Source organism: Schistocerca piceifrons, chromosome 5, assembly GCF_021461385.2.
Source record: "Schistocerca piceifrons isolate TAMUIC-IGC-003096 chromosome 5, iqSchPice1.1, whole genome shotgun sequence".
NCBI classification, from domain to species: domain Eukaryota; kingdom Metazoa; phylum Arthropoda; class Insecta; order Orthoptera; family Acrididae; genus Schistocerca; species Schistocerca piceifrons.
The window spans coordinates 657,081,282-657,093,654 of NC_060142.1; positions in this window are offsets into that span (position 1 = coordinate 657,081,282).

Here is a 12,373-nt window from a genome sequence, read left to right on the forward strand (position 1 = left end):
CCTCTGTTAGTGAATCAATAAAACAGAGTGACACCACTGAAAATATACAGGTTGAGTCACTAACTATTGCCACCTAGAGAAGCTCCGAAAGTATGGTAGTAGCTGAATCGTTTGTGGAACAAATGTTGCATGGGACAACCGGGGCCATAATATGACATTGGTTTTTTTGTTGCAAGGTGGGGTCGCGTCAGAGATACGAGGTCAAGTTTGCTTTTTTAAATGGGGTGTTGCAGGTTAGTACTTATTTTCTGACAGCGGCTATCGAGACAAATCCAATGATGTGTAACAGTAAGGTCCGTGGAGGTCAACAATGGTCACATGAACGTCCATTTACAGAAGGTGTTCGAAGTGATGACCATTGGTATCAATGCAGTGCTGCAATTGTCTATTCATGGATTGAGTGGTAATCCTTATCACATCCGCATTTATTGAAGCACATGCTCTAACAATTCGCTCTAGCATATCTTTAGGTGTATTTATAACGTCTTAAAAACAATGCCTTTTACGAATCCCCACAAAAAAAATCCAGAGGCGTCAAGTCTGGCTAACGAGCCGGCCACGACATAGCTCCTCCGCGTCCAGTCCAACTATTTGGCAAACGTCTCTTCATCTCATTTCTAGCCATCAGCGAAAAACGTGGCAGACACCCATGGTAAATAAATGTAAATGTCTTATGACTAGGGCTTCCCACGGGTAGACCGTTCGTCGGGTGCTAGTCTTTCGATTTGACGCCACTTCAGTGACTTGCGCGTAGGTGGGGATGCAATTATGATTATTAGGAAACACAACACCCAATCCCTGAACGGAGAAAATCTCTGACGCAGCCGGGAATCGATCCCGGACCCTTAGGATTGACATTCTGTCGCGCAGGCCACTCAGCTACCGGGGGCAGCAACACCGAGAGTGTTGATACCACATTCTGTTCCTTCTTCCTAAAGGTATTTCTTCCAATATCAGATCTAATGTTTCTTGCAGGAATGTGCTGTACCTCCTACTATTAAGATTTCCTTCTATGAAATAGGGTCCTATGATTCTGTCTACCAGAATCAACAACCATACATTAACCGATCTCGGTTTTTGGTGGGCGACCTGCCGCAGCCAACGTGGATTTGCAATTGCCCAGTAAGCATGTCATGCAAATTAACATTTCCATTGTTCGTGAATCTAGCCTCGTCAGTAAATAAAATAAAATTAATATATGTGTCATCCAACAGCATCGGAAGTTGTGCCCATCGGCAGAATTCAATGCGACGCATACAATCCCTACCAGTTAATTCTTAGTGGAGACTGATATAGTAAGGATGATGTTTATGGCGATGTAGAACACGAACAATGCTATTCTGGGTTATGCCAGATCCTCTTGCGATCTGACGCGAACTAAACAAGGATCTCGAACCACATTGGCAAGAGTACCAATTTCAGTTTCCTCGTTAATAACTTTCCTTTGCCCAATATGTTTCCAATGATTTAAAGATGTAGTCGTTCTCAATTTATCATGCGCATATTTAAATGTACGACATCCAGCGTGAGTACGTTGACGATGTCTTTCAGCGTATAAGTCTCTAGCTCTCACTGAATTTCGTTGGCATTCTCCGTAAATGAGAAGCATATCGACTTGTTCTTCGAAAGAATATATTATTCACATTCCCTTGATTCGACGATAACAGTCTTAACTTTCCTATTAGTCTTAGACCACAGTCGAGTGATGTTTACATGTCAATAGCACGTTAGGGGGATACGGGAGATACGCCGTATTCGGCGAATATTTACAATTTGCACTATATATGAGAGAAAATTATCGGAGCATGTGCTTTGATAAGTGCCGAAGTGATAAGGAATACCACTCAATCCATGATAAGAACATTGCAGCCATGCATTGATACCAATGGTCATCTCTTCGGACACTTTCTGTAAGTGGACGTTCATGCCACTTCTGTGACCCATGTTGACCTCCAAAGACTTTACTGTTAAACATCATTGCATTCGTTTCTATAGTCGCTATCAGAAAATAAGTACCAAACTATAGCAACCCATTTTTTAAAAAAAAGTTCACTTTCATATCCCTGACGCGACCTCACCTAGCAACAAAAAACGAACGTCTTATTATGGCCACCGTTGTCGCATGCAACATTTGTCCCACAAAGTTTTGAGCTACTATCATACTTTCGGAGATATTCTAGGTGGCAATAGTTAGTGACTCACCCTGCATGTGTGCGACGAGTAGCGAACAATTAACTGTCAAATCTCACATCGTACGTAGTGTGTGCGACGAAAAACAGCCAAGGAACTACTCATGCTACTCATCGTTCGTGTCATATATTTTTAGCGGTCACTCTGTTTTGTTGATTCTGTACCAAGGAACGCTACCGCATGATTCTTATTTTGACTTTGGCTTACCAATGATTTGAGGCTATTTCATTTCTGGAGGTGACAGTTTTAACTGTTGAAATCGGTAAAGTGAACCAATTAAAGTTTCCCTTGTACAACTGACGACTGACTTTTTATCTTCGTTGAGATAATCAAATCAATTGGGACAGCGGCTACAATCTCATCAAGGCTTTGGAACCAGAACTGGATAGAGAGAAGGAAGGACTCAGCAAACACAACGATCGAGAGACGAGGGCGGATAGAGCAACTACATCGACGCTACCACAGACACAAACAGAAGCATCTCTGCTACAGTAGAGAAGTGCCTACGGGCGTGGACCGAGGACTGAATGGGCTGCGTGAGTAGATAATATAAGTCGGTTTCGCGCCCTGAAGAGCTCAGTTCAACATCGCACCTGAGGCTGACAATATTATAATATTGTGGCCATTGGACACTACGGACCGGCAGTATATCCGTGGTCAGTTTCGTCGAATGTTAATGTTGAACAATGTATCTCAGTAGGACAGATTGTCAATTAGCACATCTAGTGATGCTTTGCTAGTCCCTGACAGCTGAAAATTATGCATTATTACTGTCGCTAAGGTCACAGGTTCGAATCCTGCCTCGGGTTCGGATGTGTGTGATGTCCTTAGGTTAGTTAAGTTTAAGTAGTTTTAAGTTCTAGGGGACTAATGAAATCGGATGTTAAGTCTCATAGTGCTCAGAGCCATTTGAACCATAAATCCTGTGGCAAATAAGCGTGTGGAAGTTAAGTAAATATTTTATTCATTTGTGTAATACGTGTAATACAGTGAACTAATATTCCATGTGTTCTAGCATGCCTCCTGCCAGAGCAGTCAACACACGCACAGTTGTGGCTGAACGAAATTACTTTCGCCTGATCACAGCAATATCTACACTTTTTTTAAAAAAATGAAATCATTCTGACTTTGGCTGTTAAACCATTATTTATTACAATTACATTTTCAACATGCAGTCATTATCAAGAATTGTGGGATGTTGTATTGCACTCAGTAATATAAAGCTGTGACATGCAGTGTAAGAGTAGTAGCATCAGGTGCTGTGAATTTATCTGCTGTTGCCTATAACATATAAGTTATAGAGGTGGTGAAATAACTATGAAAACACTGAAGTATAAATCTCGTGTAGTAGGCGTGGTAACTGGGTCACAAAAGCACCAAAGATGCAATATCCCATACTGCTTGAGAATGAGTATACATCGAAATTGCAACCGCAGTAAGTATTGTTTTAACAGTCAAAAGCGAAATGATTTCAGTAAAAAATTTCACGAAGCCTTTGGACCCAGTTGTGTATGATGATTCTTCTGAATATTTAGTCAGTCACTATGGCATTTTGATATATTTTCACGCAGCCCACGCAGCATTTGTCTGTCGCACTGGTATGATATCAGCAAGGAACAGAAGAATGTTGTGATATCAGTTTCTAATACTCAGGGACAAATTTCGCTTAAGTATTTCTAGGATAGGGCCAAGATATGATCTAAATGAAGCTGAAAGGAAGAAATGTAATGCTCAGCCTTATTATTCGTTAGCAGTGTGATCCAATCAGCCAGAAAGAAGGCGAAAAAGTGCGCCGAGCAGAAGTGAAGTTGGCCAGAGCGCTGTGCTGGGCTTCTGACCTGCGGCGGAAACTTAATTTGCCAGCCGCGAGTTTCCACTCGGGCGCGCCCGACCTGATGCCGCGTTCCCCTGGGAGGAAAGACTCGGAACTCGGCGCGCCACGGCCGGGATGAAATTGGCTCGATTACTGCAGGCGGCTTTCCAAGTGTTGCATCATCAAAGGCCGCAGCGGCGCGGCTGCGATGTCCGCTGCGGTGACAGCCAAGTCATCAGGGGTATAAGGCGCCGGCGCTCCTCAGAACATATCCAGAGAATATGGTTTGTGACAGTATATCAGTAATTGGCGATTACGACGCCTGGGAGTTCGCGTAACACGAAGGCCAAAAGGCACCAGCACTTGGTGTGGCTGTGTAAGACAGTATTACACGAAATTCAGCCAAACTAATTGAATTTTTGGAGGGGTTTAATGAACTCGAGTCTCAGTACGTTCCAACACTGCAGCCTCCCGGCAAGCGGGAGATCGTACAGGTTTGCACGGCCTTATTGTGATGATGCCACATGCCTCGCCCAACGACTCACCGTGCTTTTATTCACTGGCAGGGCTCCGTAGACAATCTGCAAGCCCCTATGATTACTATCTGCGATTCTCTGGTTTTCCGGCAGCAAAATCTCAATGACAACTCTCTGCTCGTAACGGATCAACGTTACAAACGCAACTTCCATGGCTACGTAAAGCGCCGCCACTTATCGGAAATTCATGAAACTACATGGGCAGCAAGAAAATCCATGACTTACCAGGACATATTCCACATCTTTTGTGCCGAAACTGGGTGAAAATAATGTGTGCTGTATTACGTACTGAATGCTCTTCAGAGATAGTTCTAAATGCACAGAGAAAGAACCCAGTTTTCTCCAATTATAAGACTTTTTGGGCATATTTCGACCAAGTCCCACACTATGACTATTTGGGTATAATCTACATCTACGTCTACTTCCACGTGACTACTTTGCTGTTCACGATTGAATACTTGGTACAGGGATCACATAACGATTTTTATTGTACACTCAAGAGCCACGGAAACTCGTACACCTGCAAAACATCGCGTAGGGCTCCCGCGAACACGCAGAAGTGCCACAACACGACGTGACATGGCTAATGTTTGAAGTAGTGCTGGAAGGAACTGACACCATGAATTATGCAGAGCTGTCCATAAATCCGTAAGAGTACGAGTGGGTGGAGATCTCTTCTGAACAGTACGTTGCAAGGCATCCCAGATGTGTTCAGTAATGTTCATGTCTGGGTCGTTTGGTGGTCAGCGGAAGTGTTTTAACTCAGAAGATTGTTCCTGGAGTCACTCTGCAGTAATTCTTCACGTGTGCGGTGTCACATTGTCCTGCTGGAATTGTCCAAGTCCTTCGGAATGCACAATGGACGTGAATGGTTGCAGGTGATCAACCAGAATGCTTGTTTACGTGCCACGTGTCAGACTCGTATCTAGACGTATCAGTGCTCTCAAAGCACTCCAACTGCACACGCCCCACATCATTACAGAGCCTCCACCAGCTTGAACAGTCCCCTGCTGACACGTTGAGTCCGTGGATTTACGAGGTTCTGTGCATATCCGTACACGTCATACAATTTGAAACGAGACTCGTCCGACCAGGTGACTTGTTTCCAGTCATCAACACTCCCATGTCCGTGTTGACGGGCCCATGCGAGGTGTAAAGCTTCTTGTCGTTCAATCATCAAGTGTACAAAAGCGGGCCTTCGGCTCTGAAAGCCCGTATGGATGATGTTTCGTTGAATGGTTCGCACGCTGACACTTGTTGACGGCCCAGTATTGAAATCTGCAGCAATTTGTGGTAGTGTTGCACTTCTGTGACGCTGAACGATTCTCTTCAGTCGTCATTGGTTCCTTTCTTGGAGGGTCTTTTTCCGGCCGGAACATTTTCGTAGATGTGATTCCTGATATTCACGTCATGAAATGGTAGTACGGGAAAATACCCGCCTCGGAGATGCTGTGTCCCATCGCTCGTGTGTCGACCATAACAGCCCGTTCTAATTCACTTAAATCTTGATAACGTATCATTGTAGCACCAGTAACCAATCTAACTGCGCCAGATACTTGTTGTCTTATATAAGTGTTGCCGACCGAAGAGCCATATTCAGCCCCGTTTAAATATCTCTGTATTTGAATACGCAAGGCTGTGCAAGTTTGGCGCCTCAGAGTATAAGGGGAAGTCAAATGAGAACCGAACACCCGCCACAACGGGACCATGCAATGTCTCTATTTAAAATTAATCACCGCATATGTTAAGAAATTTATCCCACTGAGAAACGACACGATAAATTTTTGTTTCGTACAAAGAGGCCAGCCGCTGACAATTGCACATCCGCAACCGCTATTGCACTTTCCCTTCTGGCTTAAACCGACGTCCACGCTCGCCTTTCTTGAGGTCGACAAACACGTGAAAATCACACGGCGAAATGTCCTGGATGTGTTGAGGATATCTCAGTCAATGTTTCCCAAACAAACTGCTAGGGGGTAGTCCTCGTCCGATAGGTAGTGAGGTGGCAGGCGTTATCGTGCGTCAAGGTGATTCCTTTCCGCAAAACTTCTGGGTGTTTTGACTTTATAATGCGACGCGGGTTCTGCAAAGTGTTTTCATTGAGCTGCGCACTGATTGTGGTTCTACGCTCGAGAAACTCGGAGAGCAGAGTACCAGTGCAGTCGAAGAATAAGATCATCATGGCCGTACCAAACTTGTGTGAATAAGTTTCGATAACTTTGGCAGGGGAAATGTGGGATGTTTCCACTGTACGCTGGGCCATTTGCCCTCTGGATAAAAATGGAGGCACTACGCGAGGTCATAATTCCCAAATTCTTCGATTGCAGGAGCTCTCTTCTCGTTGAGTTTCTCGAACATGGAACCACAATCAGTGCGCAGTACTTTGAAGATACTTCGCAGGAACCGCAACGCACTGTAAACTTAGAGCACTTTGCTGTCGGACGAAATCATCCTGCTGCACGATAACGCCCGTCCCTACACTGCTAATCAGACGAGGGCTTCTATTCAGTCACTTGGTTGGGAAACACTGCAGCATACTCCATGCAGTTCACATCTTTCAACGTATGATTTGCACATGTTTGACACCCTGGAAAAAGATACCATATGTGAAGACATCGGTTCAGTCGGGCGAAGAAATGCAAGCGTGCGTACCGTTGTGGATCCTTCAGCGGGCGAACGCGTTCTGCGAAACAGGAACTGATCATCTCGACTCCATGTTAGACAAATGTTTTAACGTGAGTGATGTTTACGTTCGAATGGATACATTTCAGTTTCCCGGTGTGGTGGACGTTTGGCTTTCAATTGACTAACCGAATTAAATAGAAGTGAACTCCGTCCGAACTGTTGTCGGAAGACCCTAACGGTACCGGCAAACCGCCGTGTCATCCTCAGCCTTTAGGCGTCACTGAAACTTCCTTGAAAATGAAGCAGCATGCGTATACATAACAGCATTTCTCTTTGGTGGTAAGATTCTATTAACTGTTCATCTGATTTATCAGAAAATACATCTCGCATACACATAAAAACCAGAACCACATGGTATTAAACTGTCTTTGGTTGACAGAGCTGTAAGTTCCGGCTAGTAGGCTCTCAGGGCTATCTTTTTATTAAACACCAAATATAGTTCTTTAATAAAACATTCGGCTACCATGGGTTACGTCCAGCACGAACAACAGTATGTAACGTCTCGTAATATTTGAAACCTCTCTTCATAAAGATTTGCTTTCTTAAAGTACTGTTAAAACATCGTCTTTGCCACAGATTCTATCAGCACACACAAGTACCATGTTTTTATGTGAAATTCTTTGGAATTCTACCCACTCTGCAGAAGTATTATTAGTATTAAATTTTTTTTAAAAAACAAGTTTGAGTTGAATACTATTAATTAGTTCAGAAACATAGAAAAGAAAGTCATCGGTCTTAAGGTGGCCTACAACAGTATGAACAGCATCTGCGCCTTTAACACGTTATTGAAAATATTCACAGACACTTCTTAAAGCGTAGGCTGGTGGGATTAGTAAATCCTACAATAAGAGAGTACAAAATTGGGTAAAATTCTCTATTGCTTGAAATTACCAAATTACGCTTACAGCAATCACGTCTGGTCTCTAGCACGCTCAAGAATAAACATCAAAAATCGAAGAAGAAGTGACAGCAAAAATATCATCAGAGGATGCATTCTAAGAATGACAATGGTCATAGATATTAATTTCCCGTATAACAGTTATTTGTAGGTCACGACGCATTTAATTAATACTTTTCGTAATGTTTTCGTAAGAAAGTTCTTCATTATTAGTTTTTGGCACCTTATAACTCGTAACGAAGTTTTCCGTGGTAAATAAAGTTCACTTTGACTAAAGTTTCTCGCACAAGTGTCTGCTCCAAGAGGCAAGCAGTGCAATAAGCTGTGCTTTTGTGACCTTGCTCTGATTCTTCATTATGCACCTTCTGTAACTGTCCGTTCTACAGATCATGCGCGTTTTAAAAATAAGGTATAGTTTATTTACTGTGGATCAGACCCCTAATTTTAATGTCAGTAAGATACTAGACGATTTGTTACGTTTTCGAAAATACGAGATGCTTGGGTCTGTCAATATCCCGCTCTCGTCAGGTATACGCATTTTGTAACTACTTCCAGCAGCCGACTCGATCACTGTTATCTTTCTGACTCTTTATGTGGACGTGACAGCCGCTTCTTTCACTGATCACTGTACCGTAACTGTAACTTCAAATCATGTGCCGCAGCCACTGAACATGTATCGCCTCACCTGCATGTTGAACACATCTCTCTTTAAGGATCATTCCCTCGACATAATCGTTCGAGACTTTTGGACCTGTAGCTTGCGTTCGAAGGACCGTTATCCCTCTCCCATGGATTGGTGGTCAGGGCATGACAAACTCTTGCTTCGGAAAGCGTTATTGCGCGATGGCGCTGAAAGGGCGAGGGCTCTTCGTAGCACCCAGGCATTTTATTGTTCTGTCTTGCGACAATTTTATGACGAGGCCCGTGCCCTACGGATTATGGATATGCGCCAGGTTAAGGTCTAGCTTCTTCAGTGAAGAAGACAACAAATGGAAGGACTCAGGGTGCGATCAAAATTCCGCTCCTTCGTACAGGATGAAACGACCTTATAGCACCTTATCCGGTTGCTGACGCGTCGAAAAAGAGCATTATCATGTCCCTCAAATACACCGATTGTCACCTACTGATATCTTGAAATTAAGTTACCAGAACGATCTACTGTTACTTTACCGACCTTTTAGGTGGCCCTTATACTGATAAGATTGTCCCTGATATATTTACTCCTCTCCTGTATTGCGTGGTGAGCCCGAATTAAACGATGAACTTGTAAATGACTTTACTTAATTGTTGCTTCACCATCGGCAAATTCTGCGGAACTCGACGGTGTTCCTCAGGAGTTTTATATACATTTTTGATCTCTTAGAAGTTATATTACGACTTCAGTGGTAAATGAGGTGATCCGGGGGCGTTGATTTCTGACCCCCACAAAGTCTGTAAAATTTTTCTAATTCAGAAGACAAATTCTGCCCTTTCACACTACTTGATTTCGATCACAAGACTGTCGCCTGGGCGGTTAATAGCCCTTTGTCGACACACCTAGAAAAAATTCTGGGCGTTCACCAAACCAGTGTTCCTGAGCGTATGATCGTGATTTCTGTAGTCGAATGCCGGTACGTTGTCTCGATGGCTGCCGCGACTTCTGCCTCTGGAGCCTTTCTTTTTGTTGGTTTCAGTAAGGCATTTGGCCGAATCAGTCGCGGTTTCTTGACGCAGGTGCTCAAGGCAACCGGTCTCAATCATACTGCGTATTAAATATTATCTAATGTTTTTACAGGTATTCACTCATCTGTCGTACTGAGTAAACAACCTACTCCCCAGATCACCATTCGACATTGCTTACCGCAGGGAAGCCGCCTATCCATGTCACTCTTTGTATTGTCCTTAGAACCTCTGCTTCGCTGTATTGCTGATCAGTAATGTGTCTGGGAGATATCAGGAGAAAAGTTCTCGGTACGGGCGAACGCGGATGATGTTATGGTGTTGCTACTCCATATCGATGACATATCCTTGCTTAAGCACATATTGAGTTTCTTTTGTTCTCTGTCTGGGGTAGGAATAATGAACGGAAAAGTACCTTATTACCATTGCAGGGTTTTCAGCACGTTATCATTCCATGAGCAACGGTGGTTGCTCACCGCAAATCGTTGAGGATTGCCGCGGATCGCTGTCAGATGAAAAGGGCTGCACTGCATTGGCGGGAGGCGACGTATCGAAGCCAAGGGGAAATTCATGAACTGGAGCGCCGTTCACAAAGTGTTCTTCAGGAAGTGCGGATCTTGGATCCATACATTTTCACCCAAGACGTTTCTCGTTGCGACGGGATCACCTCTTGTAGTTTCAATCACTAGTTTCCTCCTCTGGTTGCGAAAACATTCTGTTGGCATCCACATACATGGGGAGAAATGATCATCATGATGAAATAAGAGAAATCAGGGATCGCACAGTTAAATATAAGTGCTCGTTTTTCGCGCGCGCCGTTCGAGAGTGGAACGGTAGAGAGAGACACCTTGAAGGTCGTTCATTGAACCTACTGCCAGGCACTTTATTGTGAATAGCAGAGTAATCACGTAGATGTAGATGTAGAGATGTAGATGAAGTATACTGTCTTGCACAAATATTCTCGCCCCCGCGATGGTTGTGCACTAATTGATGGATATGTCTGGTAGTTTCCTTCGGAAAGTCATATTTTTCGATTTCGTTATGTAGTTGGGAGAATCCGTCCCCTTGGAGGTTTCGGACTTCCTATATCAAAGTGGAGGCTTCAGTATTGTTTATACTGTCTAAAGTTCTAAAGCGTACTCGAGCGACTCATTCTAATGCGTGTCTTTTATTTACGTGTATTCGACCGGCCATTCTTCCCCCTCCTACTGATGCTGGCCAGATCAACTCTAAATTGTGGCATGTACGTGAATTTTGTATCATAATTCTAAGTTTTATAGGATCCGAAATTTCATCGGTTTCTCGTTGGGAAGGACCATCATCCCCGTTCGCAGTTTAAATGGCCACGCCTTTGACATCCTGGAAAACTGTGATTTCACTCTAGTCTTCCTATCCTCCCGACGGAAGTAGCCTCATTGTGCTGTGGGGTCATTCAGATCTGGTGCTGACCAATGAACACCTCCACTGAATTGGTCTTAGTCCGACTGGTCTTTGCGATACGTGTCATAAACCTTAAACACGACCACACAAGCTAGTCTCTCTCGGACGGGAACCCTGGCACTGGATTTGCTGACAGCTGGCTTTCCTTACCTGATCATCCGATGCTGCTTCCTCCGCTGAAATTCTTCTGTGTCTGGACTTTTCCGTCTTCCCTCGGACCAAGACTAATTGGATCGTATCGGTTTTCGGACACTACACACATTATGAAGTCGGGTCCAACGATCCCAACCCTCGGATTTTTCTCCAGTGTAAACGCTCATTGTAAGTGGCAGAGGCTTCCGCGTTATTCTTCCTCTTTTGCGCATATGTGGCACCTTGTCTTTCATCGTCAAGGAACTAGATAACTTTATTTTTCCCTCTTGTTCTGGAGCCTTTTCTCGTTGATCTTCCTAGACAAAAATTTTGTTTTCTTTTGAATCCTGGAATTATCGAATATTTGTCATAAAAAATGAAAACAAAACTAAAGACAATTTAAAAAATATAAATAATTAACATACTAAAAGGAATAAAAATCATAAAAAGAACAACCTAGTACCACGCATCGTGGCTAGGTCTCGGGTTTCGGCGTCTGTCCGCCTTCTCTCCACCCAGCCTGAATCTTACTGTGTCCGCCCATACACAAAAAAGTGAAGGTGCAGCGAGGACATAAACAGCAGACTTGCACTTTCAAAAAGAGCATTCGTGGCCCAGAGATGTGTACTAGTATCGAAAATAGGCCTAATTTAGAGAAAAAGGAGCCTAAGAATGTATGTTGGAACATAGTGTTGTATGGTTGTGAATCACGGAATGTGCGAAAACTGGAACGGAAGGGAATTGGAGCATTTGAGGTGTGGTACTACAGACGAATGTTTGAATATTAGGTGCACTGATAAAATAAGAAATGAATGGGTTGTCCACGGGATCGGCCAGAAAAGGAATACATGGGAAACACTGACAAGAAGAAGGGTCCGCAGGATACGACATCTGTTGAGACTTCAAGGAATGTCTAGGATTGTACTGCAGTAAAAACTGTAGAGGAAGATAGGGATTGGAATACATGGGGCAAGTAACAGACGATGTATGTTGCAAGTGTTACTCTGAGATTGAAAGATG